Source organism: Oncorhynchus keta, chromosome 11 (genome assembly GCF_023373465.1).
Source record: "Oncorhynchus keta strain PuntledgeMale-10-30-2019 chromosome 11, Oket_V2, whole genome shotgun sequence".
NCBI classification, from domain to species: domain Eukaryota; kingdom Metazoa; phylum Chordata; class Actinopteri; order Salmoniformes; family Salmonidae; genus Oncorhynchus; species Oncorhynchus keta.
This window is the reverse complement of record NC_068431.1, coordinates 33,212,839-33,232,520: the sequence shown is the minus strand read 5'-3', so window position 1 is coordinate 33,232,520 and position 19,682 is coordinate 33,212,839. Positions and strand designations below refer to the sequence as shown.

At 43.1% G+C, this 19,682-nt stretch overlaps 1 pseudogene; it reads right to left on the bottom strand.

The window, feature by feature from the left end:
* LOC118375300 (integrator complex subunit 2-like) overlaps window positions 1-18,982 on the bottom strand; it is a 30,056-nt pseudogene extending 11,074 nt beyond the window's left edge.
* Between the last annotated feature and the right edge of the window lie 700 nt (window positions 18,983-19,682).

The window sequence follows — 19,682 nt, the reverse complement described above, 5'->3', positions numbered from 1 at the left end:
GGGAAAAGCGATCCATTAAACCCAAACCCTGTAGAGACCCCTCCCTTTAGCCTGTCCTGAGCTGTCCTGGTTACATAGCAGCTTAGCTTGCGGGTATCGATTGGTCTGCCTGCCTGCTCCTGCTGACTGTGGCTCTGTGCTCCTGGGGACAATGGGTCAGTGAGTGTCAATCCCCTTATCACCACCAATGAACACACAGAGGCTGAAGGCCAGAAGAGCTGACCTACCAGTAGCCCTGATTCATTAATTAACTAGGATCACTTCACAGAGAGACTGAAGTCCTATCCAGATGGCATTCATTTAGTATGTAAAAAAATTGATGTAATTGACATTTACTCTCAAGAATGGGGCCCATCACTGGTTGTACTATCCATTGAGCCAGCCCTTCCCATAACCCTAACTTTATCGTGCTGACCTGAGGGGCATGACGGTGTTGAGGACCATCCAGAGCTTGTTTAGGGTCTGGGGGATGCGTCGGGGGACCCCAGGGCCCAGCAGGAGCCCCATGCTATCCATCAGAGCCTCAGCGTAGGGGATCAGGTCTCCAGATGACAGCAGGGTCAGGTGGTCCAGCATCCTCATCAGTCTAGGACCACTGGACAGAACCTTCTGGAAGGCTGGGGAGAGAGGGTGATAAGAGTATTTAGTGGGAGACATGACTGGAATCTTAATACAGTACATTTAGGGTTGGTTTCCCAGACAGAAATCAAACCTAGTCCTTGAATAAAAAGCACTTTCAATGGATTTTATAATCCTGAACTAGGATGTCTCTCTTTCTTTCCACTCCACTGATCTGAAACCAGATAACAGCTTGAAGGTGATATAGCATAGGTCAATGGTGAGGCTTGCTTTCATTTGTCCAGTTAATTCACATCAACATGGATGGAGAGAACAGATGGCATGGGTAGAAAGGAAAGAGAGCTAGTCAACCCCTCACTGTTCTGCAGCGGAGTCATACACTTAAAAAGGTCAACCTCCCTAACAGAGGCTGTTAATATCACCATGATATAAAAGCACTGCTTGCATCCCAGCCTCCACTGAGCAGCATCAAGCCTCAGTTCTGCTGCAGTGTAGGAGCCCTCCTCTCTTTCTCTGTATTCCTCTTTCTGTGTCTACTGTAATACAGGAGACCGTCACCTCTGGGCCTTCTCCCTGTGTCCCTTCCTTTCTCCCTCTCCTCCTTTTCTAAAAACAGCTACTTGTTTCAGTGGCACATCCAGAAAAAAAAACTCCACATTAAGATTATCATTTAGAATTGTATTTTTTACAAAGGTCTCTTTTGAATGTTGGATTAAATTGTGTGTAGGTTATTTCCCTCAAAATCAGATGTAGTTTTACAGATGCAGGAGTAGTAAGGCTGATTCCGTGACAGGGAGAAAGTGTTTAGTGGCACCCTATGCCCTCCATATTACACTACTACAACATTTCTATATATAGAATAGGGTGCCATGATGATCCATCAGGGGGCTCCATCTCTATTAGAGGCATGATAATCCTCCAGACACTGAAGCCTTTACTGCAGGGTTACAATACACTGTTCCTAAAGCCGCCTGAATTTCCTATTCATAACATGAGCCTATCCCACTCACTAATACCGAGTCTATACCGCCTCCCCTGTATTGACTCCCAACTACTTTATTATTTTGTTTATTTTACCTTTATTTAACTAGGCAAGTCAGTTAAGAACAAATCCTTATTTTCAATAACGGCCTGTTCAGGGGCAGAACGACAGATTGTACCTTGTCAGCTCAGGGATTTGAACTTGCAACCTTTCGGTTACTAGTCCAACACTCTAACCACTAGGCTACCCTGCCGCCCCTACACTCCCAAAGCCCGACTCTGCACAATAGACTCTTTATTGATCTCTATCTAGGTCTATCTAGGTCTGCACAAACTATCCCTATAAAACCAGATGTAAACTCCCCATTCCCAGAACTGTTTCTCTCCAACCCTAAACCCCTTTCTCGACTTCCTACTCTACGACCCCCCTCCCTACCACACTCCCTCTCCCTCACTCTCTCCAGTCTCACCGTTGTGGAGTATCTACAAGTGTTAGAGGTGAGCAGCATCCTCCGAAACAGAGGCAGGGTTCCTGTCACCACCACCTCACACACCCAGTCCTCCACCATACACAGGTGGGGGTAGTTGGTGGCTAGCAGACGCAGCAAGGCCAAGTGGAGGCCTGGGGGAGAGGAGTTAAGACATGTCACATTAAAACAAGCAAAGGAAAAAGAATGCTGACCCTAAAGGTTAATACTCTGAAACAAGTTGGTTTGAATATTGTCCTGCAAAATAATACACAGTGTTACAAATTGGCAGGTAAGAACAGCTTGCATTAGGTTGATAGTAGCCTACACTAAACACTGGCTACCTGGCAAAATGGTGAGTACCTGAACTTCCCGGAGGCCCTAAAGAGAAAGTGTTGTAGGTTAATCAGTAGGCTGACTAGCTGCTTTCATAACATTAACACATATATCAGGTAAGAAAATATATAACAAATTGCACTTTACAGTTAAAGTTACAAATTATACAGTTGAATGATCTGGGTGCTGAGTAAGGCTTTAATTTGAACCAGTATCTGGGCAAAGGAGGCGTGGAATATGACGAGATCTCCTCTCTGCCCAGAAAGCTACCATTCAAGCTGCATGCAACTATTGTCATTTACTGCCGTTAAACCCGGCATGTACTTCAACAAAAGGTGCCTCTTCTGGTCAAAAATGCTACATTGATCTTTTTTTGGTTGCTTGTATTAGAATTTTTTTTACCTTTCTTGGACGTACATACTGTGTGTAACGGCAGTAAATTATAATAGTTGCAGCCAGGCCAGGCATATTTGGTGAGTAACGAAAGTAATTTGACAATATAACACTTGCAGAGCTAGTGAATGGTAGCGTGAATGGTAGCTTTTTGGGCAGAAAGGAGATCTCGTCAAATTTGTCATTTCATTCATCACCTTTGCCCAGATACTGATCTTTAAAATATGACGATTAAAAATATGTACATTCAAAGACGCGCTAACCTCTTCTTACTGTAATAAATACTTAGGGATACCCTGTACATTTGCTGTACTTACCCCCAGCTCCTGTTGCAGGCCCTGGGCCTGGGTGATTAGGTATTTGATGAGGATCTGGTCCATGAGTGTTGCAGAGTACGACTTGGGCTTCCTCTGCAACAGAGCTGAGGTGAGAGGAAGGAGAGGAGAGGTTAATTTGGCCCTGCTGTCCATTTAAAAACACCCAGTGTGAGTGCTTCCAGAGTGGGGTGATTCTTTACTGACATGGCTTCATTAACACACCGCTGATGGGAATCCTTATTTCTGCTTGGAGGGTATAATCGGCACTTAGATCAACACAACAATTAAGAGGAAAGCAGAGCATATTATTAAACGAACACTGATGTAAATGATTACTAACGAAAGGTGGGAAGACCTCTTATCATCCAAGAAATACTGATTCTGTTAAGTGTAGTAGGTAACACTAGGGATGTGGAAAATATTACACTTTGTCAGTTATTGTCATGCGAAAGACTGCCGGTCTCACGGTAAGTCGCTCTGGATAAGAGCGTCTGCTAAATGACTTAAATGTAAATGTAAATGTAATGTAATTGATCGTTAACATGAACACGTCCAGGCCTCCACACATACAATCCACATACAAGCTGCTGATATGCGCTGTGGTGGTTAATTAATTTACTATCAAATGAGGAGACAAACTTATCACACAAGACAGAGTTATACTTAAACTAAATCTTTATTCACTTATTAATAAGGGAGCAGGTCAATACAATACACATATATAAAAGTGAATCGATTGAGTGCTCTGCGATAACGATGGCTGGTCGACGAATCACCATCAGATGATTTTTTGATAGCCCCGAGACAAATAATCAACAAGGCAGGAGGACCTACAGGCCCTAATTTTGTCGCACCTGGACTATTGTTCAGTCATGTGGTCAGGAACCACAAAAAGGGACTTAGGAAAATGTCTAATGGCACATTACAGGGCAGCACGGCTGGCCCTTGCATGTACACAGAGTGCTAACATTAATAATATGCATGTCAATCTCTCCTGGCTCAAAGTGGAGGAGAGATTGACTTCATCACTACTTGTATTTGTGAGAGGTATTGACATGTTGACGAGCTGTCAGAATGACTAGCACACAGCTTGGACACCCGTCCATACCCCACAAGACATGCCAGCAGAGGTCTCTTCACAGTCCCCAAATCCAGAAGAGTCGGGAAGCACACATTACTACATAGAGCCATGACTACATTCCACATCAAGTAAATGATGCAAGCAGTAAAAATGGTATTTAAAAAACTGGTAAAAATACATCTTATGGAACAGCGGGGACTGTGAAGCAACTCAAACATAGGTTCAGACACATGCATACACACAATAACATACACATGGATTTAGTACTGTAGATGTGTGTTAGTGATGAATTAGGGGCCTGAGGGCACACAATGTGTTGTAAAATCTGTGAATGTATTGTAATGTTTTTAAAATTGTGTAAACTGCCTTAATTTAGCTGGACCCCAGGAAGAGAATAGGGATCCATAATAAATATAAATATATCTTAAATCAGTTTTAATGTTTTCTGCCGTGTGTAATATGCGGTAGGCAATGTAATGTATAACCGCACAATAATCATTTTAATTCAGTTTTGTTTTTTCAGGCTTGGGCTCATATATAGGCCTAAGCGTATAAAGAAGTTCTAATATGTGTGTGGGTGCTTTGAATGAATCATCTTCACCTTAGAAAGCACGGTCCATTTCATTGTTTGAAACAGGCTTTGAAACAACATCCACAATGACCATGTTTCCACTCAGTTTTAACCCATTGTTGAACTTCTTTCTTCAAATTGATCAAACACAGTGAGGTGAGTTTAAAAAGCACAATACTCTTTTCATAAATGTTTGATGTGATTTTTGATTGCACTTGCATTGATGTCAGAGTAGTTAGAGGTACTATAGAGCCCTGTGTACCAGGCCATTAGTGCATAAGAGCAGATTATTTTACTGCAGTCATGACCCATGACTGCTGGTGTAGCAGTAATATGATCACCACAACAGCCAAAGGTAACAGCTCTCATGAGAGAAAGCCAAGCTGGAGGAAGGAAACCCCCAAAGCAATAGAGAGTCTCCTAGTAGCTTAACAACAAAGGACAAAACCCGTCTTTCTCTTGGCTCCACGACACACTTTCTCTCTCTGACCTTCTCAAACACAGCATACCAACTTCAATGAAGGAGAAAACAATGAAAGAGGAGGAGAAGAATTAGCAGCAACAGGGTGGCTCGGAGAGAAGCCAAGTGTGGCTGAATGAATGGAGTTCAGGAGTAGCATACACTATGGTACATAGCCAGGAGGAGACACTGTACAGCAAGATACGTACCAAGTTGTTTAGTATTGGCCAGTAGAGCCTCTTCATAGGACAGAATATAGTAGAGGATGAGGAATTGTGTGGTGATTCTGTATCTGGAACGCACCCCTCGACCACCCTCAACCTGCCAGAGAGAGAGAGACGGATAGTGATGGAGAGAACAAGACCTTAGAGAAGAGGGAGAAAAAGAGACGAGTAGAGGTCAGGGGCAGGTCACCCCGGTGTTCTACACTGCAGGGCCAATGGACCACTAGCAACAAATGGCCTCTCCTTCTAGGGCGACCAAGGCGGAATAAAATAATCAAGTGGATGACGGGACATCTATACGGCATGGCTGATGTATGACATCATTAAATATCATATCAGTCAGTGGCTGCTGACAGCCCAATAGCTCGGGGAGACCTTAATGATATTGAAGGCAATTTACTCCCAATGGCCTCCAAACATAATGAATGACTGGATTAATTGAAACTGACCAACTATTATTTGATGTTGAAAACGTCTTTACATGGTGGTTTAATGTCACTGCCTGCTTTTCAAATGTGCAACACTCAGCAATTGTGTAAAAAACTTTTACAACCCATTAGTTATCAACATTTTACAGCATGCAGAGGGAAGGATAGAGAGATATGCACACACACACACACAAATATATATACACACACACAGAAAACAGTTGAAGTCGGAAGTTTACATACCCCTTAACCAAATACATTTAAACTCAGTTTTCCTGACATTTAATCGCCGTAAAAATTCCCTTTCAGTTAGGATCACCACTTTATTTTAAGAATGTGAAATGTCAGAATAATAGTAGAGAGAATTATTTATTTCAGCTTTTATTTCTTTCATCATATTCCCAGTGGGTCAGAAATGTACATACACTCAATTCGTATTTGGTAGCATTGCCTTTAAATTGTTTAACTTGGGTCAAACTTTTTGCACGATAGAACGCATCTCCTTCCTGAGCGGTATGACGGCTGTGTGGTCCCATGGTGTTTATACTTGCATACTATTGTTTGTACAGATGAACGTGGTACCTTCAGGCATCTGGAAATTGCTCCCAACGATGAACCAGACATGTGGAGGTCTACAAATTGTTTTCTGAGGTCTTGGCTGATTTCTTTGGATTTTCCCATGATGTCAAGCAAAGAGGCACTGAGTTTGAAGGTAGGTCTTGAAATACATCCACAGGTACACCTCTAATTGACTCAAATTATGTCAATTAGCCTATCAGAAGCTTCTAAATAATTTTCTGGAATTTTCCAAGCTGTTGAAAAAGGCACAGTCAACTTAGTGTATGTACATGTATGTATGTATGTACGTACGTACGTACGTACGTACATACATACATACATACATACATACATACATACATACATACATACATACATACATACATACATACATACATACATACATACATACATACATACATACATACATACATACATACAAGGACATACTATCTGGGGGGCTATTAATTAGGCTAGGTTGACGTGACTCTAGGGATGCAAAATTCCAGTAAGTTACCCAAAATTCCCAGGTGGAAGAGTCACGGAATCAGGAGGGAATAATCAGGAATGCTGGAATCTTCTAAACAGGATTTCTGGAAAACCAAGGAATTTGGGGAAATGTACTGGAATTCTGCAACCCTACAAGTTTTTCTAATTATTAACCACTGATGAAATGGGTTTTGACCTCCAATTCAATTGAAAACAAATGTATCAATCTGTACTGATTCAATTAATAAATTCAGAGACATTTACAGCATAGTTAACCCTTTGGTTACTGTGTATTTGTGTAGATGTGTTTATGCAGTGACAACACTCACCCCATCTGAGCCCTGCTAGACGGTGAGGACCTCCTGCTCGGTGATTGGCGGCCTTGGGGTTGGCGGCCTTGGGGTTGGCCTTGGAGGCCCGGGGTGAGGATGGAGTTGATGTAGACGTTGATGAGGGGTAGCAGGTGGGTGTGGAGAGGACTGGACGTCTCACACAGCTGCTTGTAGATCCAGTCCTATAGGAGACAAGGTGGAGTACAACAGCATTAATGTGCATATTATAGGGATGTAACGATTCACCGATACACATCGGTCACCAATTAAAATGTTTAAGATACAAGTGCATTGTTCTGCAGACCCCAAACTGATCCAAATGTAGCATGCATTGGTCAGAAAACATATTCAATCTTTACGAACCGCCAGTTCACAAAAGTTTGTTCTAGAAATGTATTTTGCTCATATTACATTCAAACTAGTTTCCAAAAAGACCTCATCTTCTGTCACAACTGAATTCGTCATCCGCTTCAGTGTCTAACTGGATGTAACTGTTTGGACAGTCATTGATCTCCAAGTCATTTTGCACGCCAAACAACACCAAGTAATACAGCCTTGTCAAACAGCACACTGTGCCCAGCTTGCGAGCTGACCACACCTCCTCGGCACCTTTAGCATTAAAACGCTAACATGGCTTGCAAGATATTAGGTTTAATTAGTTGAGTGACAACCTATTGAAAATTGTGTTTTACCGGATTAAAGTAAGCAAGTAACATAGATTGTGGGCTCTTTAAAAAAGATACTGTTTTTATTACCCCCCTTTTCTGTCATACCCAATTACGATCTTGTCTCGTCGCTGCAACTTGCCATATATGTTTCAACTGTGCTGTGATGTTTCACAAAAGTTCTGAAGCTTTCTAATCTCATAGTTTCTCCAGAATTAAAAAATTAAAGATGACCAAGATTATTGTTATTTTATTGATAGATTGAGTACGGCTTTTCAAGTCACCTAGCAGTGCTATTTGCAGAGCTAGCTTTAGATAAATGTTATGATATTTTCAGCCATTCCTGAACCACCAACCAAAAACAAGCTACATATGGGCAGTACCAAGACAAGTGATATAATGATTGTCTGTTCACAGAAAAATCTGCGCGAGCTAGGATGGTTGTATCCCCCATATACTACAGTGCATTCAGAAAGTATTCAGACTGGCTTTTACACATTTTGTATTCAGACCCTTTGCTATGAGATTCAAAATTGAGCTCAGGTACATTCTGTTTCTATTAATCATCCTTGAGATGTTTCAACAACTTGATTGGAGTCCACCTGTGGTAAATTCAATTGATTTGGAAAGGCACACACCTGTCTAAATATATATATATGGTCCCACAGTTGACAGTGTATGTCAGAACAAAAACCAAGCCATGAGGTCGAAGGAACTGTCCGTAGAGCTCCGAGACAGGATTGTATCGGGGCACAGATCTGGGGAAGGGTACCAAAAAATGTTGGCAGCATTGAAGGTCCCCGAGAACGCAGTTGTCTCCATCATTCTTAAATGGAATTAGTCTCGAACCACCAAAACCGCACGGCCAAACTGAGCAATCTGGGGAGAAGGGCCTTGGTCAGGAGGTGACCAAGAAAATGATGGTCACTCTGACGGAGCTACAGAGTTCCTCTTTGGAGATGGGAGAACTTTCCAGAAGGATAACCATTGCTGCAGCCAAAAGGCACCTAATAGAACTCTGACCATGAGAAACCAGATTATCTGGTCTGATGAAACCAAGATTGAACTCTTTGGCCTAAATGCCAAGTGTCACATCTAGAGGAAATCTGGCACCATCCCTACAGTGAAGCATGCTGGTGGCAGCATCATGTGGTGGGGATGTTTTTCAGCGGCAGGGACTGGGAGACTAGTCAGGATCGAGGAAAAGATGAACGAAGGAAAGTACATAGACCCTTGATGAAAAGCTGCGCCAGAGCACTCAGTACGTCAGACTTGGTCGAAGGAGTGGCTTCGGGTCAAGTCTCTGAAAGTCGTTGAGTAGCCCATCCAGAGCCCAGATTTGAACCCGATAGAAACTCTCTGGAGAGACCTGAAAATAGCTGTGCAGTGATGCTCCCCATCCAAAACAAACAGGTGTGCCAAGCCTGTAGCTTCATACCCAAGAAGGTTGTAATCGCTGCCAAAAGGTGTAGGGGGGCTGAATACTTAAGTAAAATAAAAAATATAAAAAAATATTAACAGTTTTTTAAACCATACATTTGCAAAAAATGTTTACTGTTATTGCTTTAAAAAGGCTGTAATGTAACAAAATGTAGAAATAGTCAAGGGGTCTGAATACTTTCCGAATGCACTGTAGATAACATTCTGGAAAGTTTTATGTTCTTCGGCGTACACATCACGGATAAACTGAAATGGTCCACCCACACAGACAGCGTGGTGAAGAAGGCGCAGCAGCGCCTCTTCAACCTCAGGGGGCTGAAGAAATTCGGCGTGTCACCAAAAACACAAACTTTTACAGATGCACAATCGAGAGCATCCTGTCGGGCTATCCCCGCCTGGTATGGCAACTGCTACGCCCACAACCGTAAGGCTCTCCAGAGGGTAGTGAGGTCTGCACAACGCATCACCGGGGGCAAACTAGAGAGACGGAAGCTGCTTTTCAATATGAAGGCCATCAGACTGCTAAACAGCCATCACTAACATTGAGTGGCTGCTGCCAACATACTGACTCAAATCTCTAGCCACATTAACAATTAAAAATTGGATTTAATAAATGTATCACTAGTCACTATCACTAGTTAAACAATGCCACTTTATATAATAATGTTAACATTCCCTACATTACTCATCTCATATGTACAGTGGGGCAAAAAAGTATTTAGTCAGCCACCAATTGTGTAAGTTCTCCACTTAAAAAGATGAGAGAGGCCTGTAATTTTCATCATAGGTACACTTCAACTACTATTAAAAAAAATCCAGAAAATCACATTGTAAGATTTTTTATGAATTTATTTGCAAATTAGGGTGGAAAATAAGTATTTGGTCAATAACAAAAGTTTCTCAATACTTTGTTATATACCCTTTGTTGGCAATGACAGAGGTCAAGCGTTTTCTGTAAGTCTTCACAAGGTTTTCACACACTGTTGCTGGTATTTTGGCCCATTCCTCCATGCAGATCTCCTCTAGAGCAGTGATATTTTGGGGCTGTTGCTGGGCAACACAGACTTTCAACTCCCTCCAAAGTTTTCTATGGTGTTGAGATCTGGAGACTGGCTAGGCCACTCCAGGACCTTGAAATGCTTCTTACGAAGCCACTCCTTCGTTGCCCGGGCGGTGTGTTTGGGATCATTGTCATGATGAAAGACCCAGCCACGTTTCATCTTCAATGCCCTTGCTGATGGGAAGGAGGTTTTCACTCAAAATCTCACGATACATGGCCCCATTCATTCTTTCCTTTACACGGATCAGTCGTCCTGGTCCCTTTGCAGAAAAACATCCCCAAAGAATGTTTCCACCCCCATGCTTCACAGTAGGTATTGTGTTCTTTGGATGCAACTCAGCATTCTTTGTCCTCCAAACACGACGAGTTGAGATTTTACCAAAAAGTCATATTTTGGTTTCATCTGACCATATGACACTCTCCCAATCTTCTTCTGGATCATCCAAATGCTCTCTAGCAAACTTCAGACGGGCCTGGACATGTACTGGCTTAAGCAGGGGGACACGTCTGTACAGACAAAGGAATTGTCCGGTTGGAACATTAACCTCTTGCGTGTAGGGGGCAGTATTTTAGTTTTTGGCTAAAAAAACGTACCCCTTTGAAACTGCCTATTTCTCAACCCCAGAAACTAGAATATGCATATAATTGTCATATTAGGGTAGAAAACTGTAAAAAATATTGTCTGAGAGTATAACAGAACTGATATTGCAGGTGAAAACCTGAGGAAAATCCAATCAGGAAGTGCCTCTTATTTTGAAACCTCTCTGTTCCTATGCATGCCTATCCTCCATTTAAAGGGATATCAACCAGATTCCTTTGTCTATGGCTTCCCTAAGGTGTCAACAGTCTTTAGACATAGTTTCAGGCTTTTATTTTGAAAAATGAGCGTGAAAGATCACATTGCGTAAGTGGATAGGTGGGGGCTCTCAGAATGAGTTTTGCGCTACAGAGTAAAGCGGCCATTGTTTCTCCCTGTGTTTTTGAAAAACCTACACACCCGTTTGATACATTATCGAATATATATTTTAAAAACAACCTGAGGATTGATTATAAAAAACGTTTGACATGTTTCTGTGGACATTACGGATATTATTTGGAATATACGTCTGCGTTGTCGTGACCGCTCTTTCCTGTGGATTTCTGAACATAACGCGACAAACAAGGTATTTTGGGTATAAAAATTATCTTTATGGAACAAAAGGAACATTTGTTGTGTAACTGGGAGTCTCGTGAGTGAAAACATCTGAAGATCATCAAAGGTAAACTATTAATTTGATTGCTTTTCTGATTTTCGTGACCTAGCTCCTTAATGCTTAGTGTACATAATGTTTGCTATGCTATCGATAAACTTACACAAACGCTTACACAAAATCTGAGACGACAGGTGGATTAACAAAAGGCTAAGCTGTGTTTTGCAATATTGCACTTGTGATTTCATGAATATTAATATTTCTTAGTAATATTATTTGATTGTTGCACTATGCTATTCAGCAGTTGCTGACGAAAATGATCCCGCTAATGGGATGGGTAGCGTCAAGAAGTTAATGAAGTTTTATGTTAAAAACATCCTAAAGATTGATTCCATACTTAGTTTGGCATGTTTCTACGGGCTGTAACGGACCTTTTTGAACTTTTCGTCCGATGTTCGGACGCAATAAAATGCAAATGAATTACTTAAAAATCATACAATGTGATTTTCTGGATTTTTGTTTTAGATTCCGTCTCTCACAGTTGAAGTGTACCTGTGATAAAAAAAAAATTATAGACCTATACATGCTTTGTAAGTAGGAAAACTTGCAAAATCGGCAGTGTATCAAATACTTCTTCTCCCCACTGTATATGAACTTTATCAAACAAAACATACATGTATTGTGTAACATGAAGTCCTATGAGTGTCATCTGATGAAGATCATCAAAGGTTAGTGATTAATTTTATCTCTATTTCTGCTTCTTGTGACTCCTCCTCGTTGGCTGAAAAAATGGCTGTGTTTTTCTGTGGCTTGGTGGTGACCTAACATAATCGTTTGTGGTGGTTTCGCTGTAAATCCTTTTTGAAATCAGACACTGTGGCTGGATTAACAAGACTTTTATCTTTTAAATGGTGTAAAATAATTGTATGCTTGAGGAATTTTAATTATGAGATTTTTGTTGTTTTGAATTTGGCGCCCTGCACTTTCACCGGCTGCGGGAGGGTTCCCCAGTCCTAGACAGGTTAAGAACCTGCTCCTGACTCGTTTATTCCACCTTTCCACTTTAGAGCAACCTCAAATTACTCGGGCTGCTGACAGTGCGTTTATTTATTTTGGGATATGAATACCGATTATGTTCACTTCACCATTAGATCATTTTATTGGTAAACTAAAAGGTAATGTAAAAGTAACATTTTGTAGTGATCCAGTACGTGATATGGCACACTTATCATAGTTTGGTTGTAATCCAGAGAGCTAAGAGAAATTATTTAGATCCTCTATGAGGCTGTGCAGGGATCCAAATTGTGGATTTAAAAGAAAACATGAATTGTCAGCGTACAATGGCATCTTTGTTTTTCAGCCCTAGATTTCAAGCACCAAGATATTATTGTTGGATCTGATTTTATTAGCCAACATGTCAAATGGTCATAATAAATAGATATGACGATAGAGGACAACCCTGTTTTAGTCCTCTTGACAGTTACTGAGAAGTAGCCATTATTTACCATTTTACACTTGGGGTTACTATAGCTAACTTTCAAATAAAATTGTATTAGTCACATGCGCCAAATACAACAGGTGAAATTCTTACTTACAAGCCCCTAACCAACAATAGTCTCAAAGAAATAGGGATAACAAAAAGCAGCAGTAAAATAAAAATAGTAAGACTATATACAGGGGAGTACCGATACAGAGTCAATGTGCAGGGGCACCGGATTAGTTCAGGTAATATGTAGGTAGAGTTATAAAAGTGACTATGCATAGATGACAACAGAGAGCAGCCAGAAGAGGACTGGCCACCCCACATAGCCTGGTTTCTCTCTAGGTTTCTTCCTGGGTTTTGGCCTTTCTAGGGAGTTTTTCCTAGCCACTGTGCTTCTACACCTGCATTGCTTGCTGTTTGGGGTTTTAGGCTGGGTTTCTGTACAGCACTTTGAGATATCATCTGATGTACGAAGGGCTATATAAATACATTTGATTTGATTTGATTTGGTGTAAAGAGAGGGTGAGGGGCACTGCAAATAGTCTGGGTAGCCATTTGACTAGATTTTCAGGAGTCTTATGGTTTGGGGGTAGAAGCTGTATAGAAGCCTTTTGGACCTAGACTTGGAGCTCCAAGCTCTCGGTAGCAGAGAGAACAATCTATGACTAGGGTGGCTGGAGTAGTCAACATATTTTAGGGCCTTCATCTGACACTGCCTGGTAATAGAGGTCCTGGATGGCATGATGCTTGGCCCCAGTGATGTACTGGGCCGTTCGCACTACCCTCTGCAGTGCCTTGCGGTCGTAGGCCAAGCAATTGCCATAACAACCAGGATGCTCTCGATGGTGCAGTTGTAGAACCTTTTGAGGATCTGAGGACCCATGCCAAATGTTTTCAGTCTCCTGAGGGGGAATAGGTTTTGTCGTGCCCTCTTCACGACCATCTTAGTGTGCTTGGACCATGTTAGTTTGTTGGTGATGTGGACACCAAGGAACTTGAAGCGCTCAACCTGCTCAACTGAAGCCCCATTGATGAGAATGGGGTTGTGCTCAGTCCTCTTTTTCCTGTAGTTTCATCTCTTTTATCTGGATCGCAGTTGAGAGAGAGGTTGTTGTCCTGGCACCACACGGCCAGGTCTCTGACCTCCTCCCTATAGGCTGTCTTGTCGTTGTCGGTGATCAGGTGATCACTGTTGTGTCATCACCAAATTTAATGGTGTTGGAGTCGTGCTTGGCTGTGCTGTCATGAGTGAACAGGGAGTACAGGAGGGGACTGAGCACGCACCCCTGAGGGGCCCCTGTGCTGAGGATCAGCATGGCGGATGTGTTGTTACCTACCCTTACCATCTGGGGGCGAGCCGTCAGGAAGTCTGATCCAGTTGCAGAGGGAGGTGTTTAGTCCGATGTTGGTATTACAGACTCGGACAGGGAGAGGTTGAACATGTCTGTGAAGGCACTTGCCAGTTGGTCACTGTGTGCTCGCAGTACACGTCCTGGTAATCTGACCTTGTGTATGTTGACCTGTTCAAAGGTCTCACTGCGGAGAGCGTGATCAGACAGTCTTCCGGAACAGCTGCTGCTCTCATGCATGTTTCAGTGTTTTTTGCCTTAAAGCGATCATAGAAGTAATTTAGCTCATCTGGTAGGCTCGTGTCACTGGGCAGCTCTCGGCTGTGCTTCCCTTTGTAGTAATGGTTTGCAAGCCCTGCCACATCGGACGAGCATCGTAGTGCGATTCAATCGTAGTCCTGTATTGACGCTTTGCCTGTTTGATGGTTCGTCGGAGGGCATAGCAGGATTTCTTATAAGCTTCCGCTCCTTGAAAGCGGCAGCTTCTGGTTGGGCTATGTACGTAGGGTCACTGTGGGGACGACGTCCTTGATGCACTTATTGATGAAGCCAATGACTGATGTGGTGTACTCCTCAATGCCATCGGAGGAATCCAGGAACATATTCCAGTCTGTGCTAGCAAAACAGTCCTGTAGCTTAGCATCTGCTTCCTCTGACCACTTTTTTATTTATCTAGTCACTGGTGCTTCCTGCTTTAATTTTCCTTGTAAGCAGGAATCAGGAGGATATAATTATGGTCAGATTTGCCAAATGGAGGGGAGGGAGAGTTTTGTATGCGTCTCTGTGTGTGGAGGATAGGTGGTCCAGAGTTCTTTTTCCCCTTCTTTTTCCTCTTAACATGCTGATAGAAATTTGGTTTAAAAAATTTAAGTTGGGTGAGTGTTTTCTTGTTTGCTTATGGCTTAGTGCCAGCCTCTGACTGTTGTGGTATGTAAACAGCTACAAAGAAAAAAGATGAAAACGCTCTAGGTAGGTAATGTGGTCTACAGCTTATAATGAGATACTCTACCTCAGGCGAGCAATAGATTGAAACTCCCTTAGATATGGTGCACCAGCTGTTGTTTACTAAAATACATAGACCGCCACCCCTTGTCTTACCAGACGCCACTTTTCTATCCTGCCCAGTACATCATATAACCAGCCAGCTGTACGTTGATGTTGCCGTCGTTCAGCCACGACTCCGTAAAGCATAAGATGTTACCGTTTTTAATGGTCCATTTGTAGTTTAATCTCTGCGTAACTAGTCGATATTATTCTCCAAAGACTGCACGTTTGCTAGCAGAATCGAAAGTCGTTCTTCGCGTTCAATGATGCCGAATTCCTAGCTGCAGACTAGTAATCAATATCAAAGACTTGTTCTTATTCTGTCGGTATCGAAAGTCTAAGAGTTTAAACACGTGGTATGGTTAAAAAGATTCAGCAATGGTCTACACCTTTAGCCATCTCGTAATTGAGATAAGCTTGGTCTACAACCGTTGTCCTAACCTAATGGAGAAAAACATGGTCTGATGATAATTTCTCAAAGTTGAGATTTATTCGGAATATCAGAAAAGGGCTGTCCCAGGATGTCTGACCCTAACTGGGCTCAGGGCCGGTCCTCTGATTTAGTTAAAATCCAATTGGGAATTGTATTTTCTTCATTAAACAGTCCACAATCATATTACACAATTATACAAACAGTATCATACTCACTCATTCATCATATATTTTTACTCTGATTAATTGTCAGCTCATGAGCTCCATCAGCAGGAGGTTTTAATTTAGAATGGAAAATGAATGTGATTATGCAACAAATGTTAGTACATTGAATCGTATCGTCCGCATTGATTCGTTCACTAATCAAACTGTACCGCATCGAAACGTTTTGAACTAAAATGTATCATTCCTTGTATCGTATCCGAGCTCATGTGTGTAGATATGCCTTGAAAGGGAAAGATGCACATCCCTAGTATATCGATATGTATTTGTTGTATAGGGTATTGTACCAAGAGACCAACACCAGTAAAAAACAATTGATCAGGTGTGAGTTCTCATTCCCATGTCTCAAAACATAGCAGGTGGAATTCTCCATGCTGCTCACCAAAGCCATGACCCTTGTTCAATGGAAATAGCCAGTAGATGGAGCCATGAATGAAGAGAAAAGGTATGAGGCCAATAACATAACCACAGACTGAAGAAAGGCCTACCTTGATGGAGAATTTGCCCTTGGTGAAGGCTCTGCTGCGGAGCATCTGGTAGATACAGTGGACGGGCAGGAAGCCTGTGATGTTGGCACACAGGTTGTTGGTAACCGCCACCCTCACAGCGTGGGCAGTGACCACTTGGACAAAAACCAATAGAATATCAATACACCTGGCCAAAACTATGGATAAAGAACCAATTCATTACAAATTACAAATCAAATAATATTGCACTGTATCGCAAATAAACGTACAGTATGTACATCTTTAAGAAATATGTCATCTAAAAAGATGAAGCTAACTGTGGACATGTGGCTGTGTATATGAAATACCTGCTCAATGAAGATCTCCTGGGTAAAGATGGTCTTCATTTTGCTCAGAAAGCTTGGTTTAATGGCAATCTGCAGGGGAGCATTTACCCATAGATCAGTTAGACTGGTATCATTTACACAGACATCAATTAGACTGGTTTTACTTGGGGAGAGATCTGCTGGCAGAGGTGCCACTACCACCATCTCTGCTTTTACTGCAGCTATTACCCAATTGAAAAACCCCTGAGAGCAATGGAAACCTTGCATTTAATAATTCTACTCTATCAAATTCTTAGGCAGCCTTGGGTGGGAAATAAAGTTCAAAACAATCAAATTACAGCTGAAATCAACAGTCAGTGTATTGCCAGGCAGCCGTCTCAGTTTGTACGCTTCCTGCAGTGGAGGATGTACTATATAGTCTCTCCCTCTCTAGAGGGGAGGGACCTCTAGCTTTCTCATCCAATGGGTTTTGAGAAGGAGACGAGGTGTATGCAATTCAGATCCCCCCACCACTCCACCTTCATCCCCAAATACATTGCAACCAGTAATAGCATCTCACACACACAGAGAGAGAGAGAGAGAGAGAGAGAGAGAGAGAGAGAGAGAGAGAGAGAGAGAGAGAGAGAGAGAGAGAGAGAGAGAGAGAGAGAGAGAGAGAGAGACCGGCAGCTGAAAATGCATTTTAGGAGGATGGCACTTTAGTAAACTGATTATACCCAACTATGACAGACACCCTACTCCCTCCTCCTCCAGCCCAGTGCCCCCGCTACACTCATTTACCTTCCCACTGATGGGTCCACAGCACACAGAGGAGACACACGTTTACACAGACAGGGAGTTGGGCTGATGCAGTAATAACTCACAGACGATGAAATGCTTATTACATTTTTAAAAAGCCTGTCAGGGCCTCTCGGGTTGGTCACCCCCACTCCCCTATCCCTCCCTAGCCCTGCCCTATTCCACCCCACGTCCCTGCACCGTTTTTTCTTATTTTTAGATGAGCTGTCTGCCCTCTGCCTTTCCCTTCCAGTAGCATAGACCAGAACAGAGAGGAGAAGGGGAGGGAAGAACAAGACGTGGAGATGGGGCATTAACATGCACAGTACACCTGTGTTTTGCGAGGCAGCATTAAAGGAGGAATTAACTTTATTTGAACCAAATCTGTATTTACGATGTATAGTGCATGTTATAGAATGTACATGTTTTTGAGAAACCTACCCCACCAGCGATAGACTGCTCATTCCACAGTTACTGGGGGAGCAGATGAAACATGAAAGAGAGCTTGATAAACAAAAACATAAGGACAAGTCGTAATCACCTCTCAAAATCCTCCTCCTCTTTGATCATCCAGCTGAGCCACATCACCATCAGCTGCTCCTGCTCCAGGGGTGCTGCAGGAGAACACAACACCGTCAGCTGCTCCTGCTCCAGGGGTGCTGCAGGAGAACACAACACCGTCAGCTGCTCCTGCTCCAGGGGTGCTGCAGGAGAACACAACACCGTCAGCTGCTCCTGCTCCAGGGGTGCTGCAGGAGAACACAACACCGTCAGCTGCTCCTGCTCCAGGGGTGCTGCAGGAGAACATAACACCGTCAGCTGCTCCTGCTCCAGGGGTGCTGCAGGAGAACACATCACCGTCAGCTGCTCCTGCTCCAGGGGTGCTGCAGGAGAACACAACACCGTCAGCTGCTCCTGCTCCAGGGGTGCTGCAGGAGAACACAACACCGTCAGCTGCTCCTGCTCCAGGGGTGCTGCAGGAGAACACAACACCGTCAGCTGCTCCTGCTCCAGGGGTGCTGCAGGAAAACACAACACCGTCAGCTGCTCCTGCTCCAGGGGTGCTGCAGGAGAACACAACACCGTCAGCTGCTCCTGCTCCAGGGGTGCTGCAGGAGAACACAACACCGTCAGCTGCTCCTGCTCCAGGGGTGCTGCAGGAGAACACAACACCGTCAGCTGCTCCTGCTCCAGGGGTGCTGCAGGAGAACACAACACCGTCAGCTGCTCCTGCTCCAGGGGTGCTGCAGGAGAACACAACACCGTCAGCTGCTCCTGCTCCAGGGGTGCTGCAGGAGAACACAACACCATCAAATACCACTTAATGTAACATCAGGAACCTTTCCAAACAAGCTACCTGTTGAACCTGGCTCTGTTAGCCCAGCGAGAATCTGTCTGCCAACTGCTTGGCATAGGATACAATGACTAACTCAACTGCTTAAACATCTACCCTCTCCTCATTTCTCCTCTTCATCTGCACTGATTGGAAAATATTTGACAGGCAAAACCAATGGTGGCTTTTACCTGGTCAGTTCTTTCAGATCAGTGCAATGAAGTGAAGAGTGCGTATGGACAATTGAGAAAGAGCCAATAACATCTGTAGGAATGTGTAGGAAGGGGTGAGTAAGGAGATACGGACGAGTAGGAGGCTGGTTGTAGTGGTAACATGGTCCTACCTGACTAGTGTGGGGTTAGGCTAGTAGTTTACAGAAGGACAAAGTGAACCCCAGCTGGAGTGGCCGGAGGCCTGCTGGTCATCAGCTGGAGAAGCTGCTCTGCCTCCTCATCAGTAGGCCTGTCCATGGGGGAAGACACACACATACCACCATTACTTCAAATCTCACAAAACACCCAAAATTGCCACCTAAAGTTAATCACCCACAAACATTACATTCACCATCTTTCAAAAGTCAATTACATTCTCACACAAACAAAACTAAGATAACTCCTCACCCCCCTCTTGAAAATAACTCATAAAACAGAGTACCTTTTGTTTGGTTGTCAACGTTTG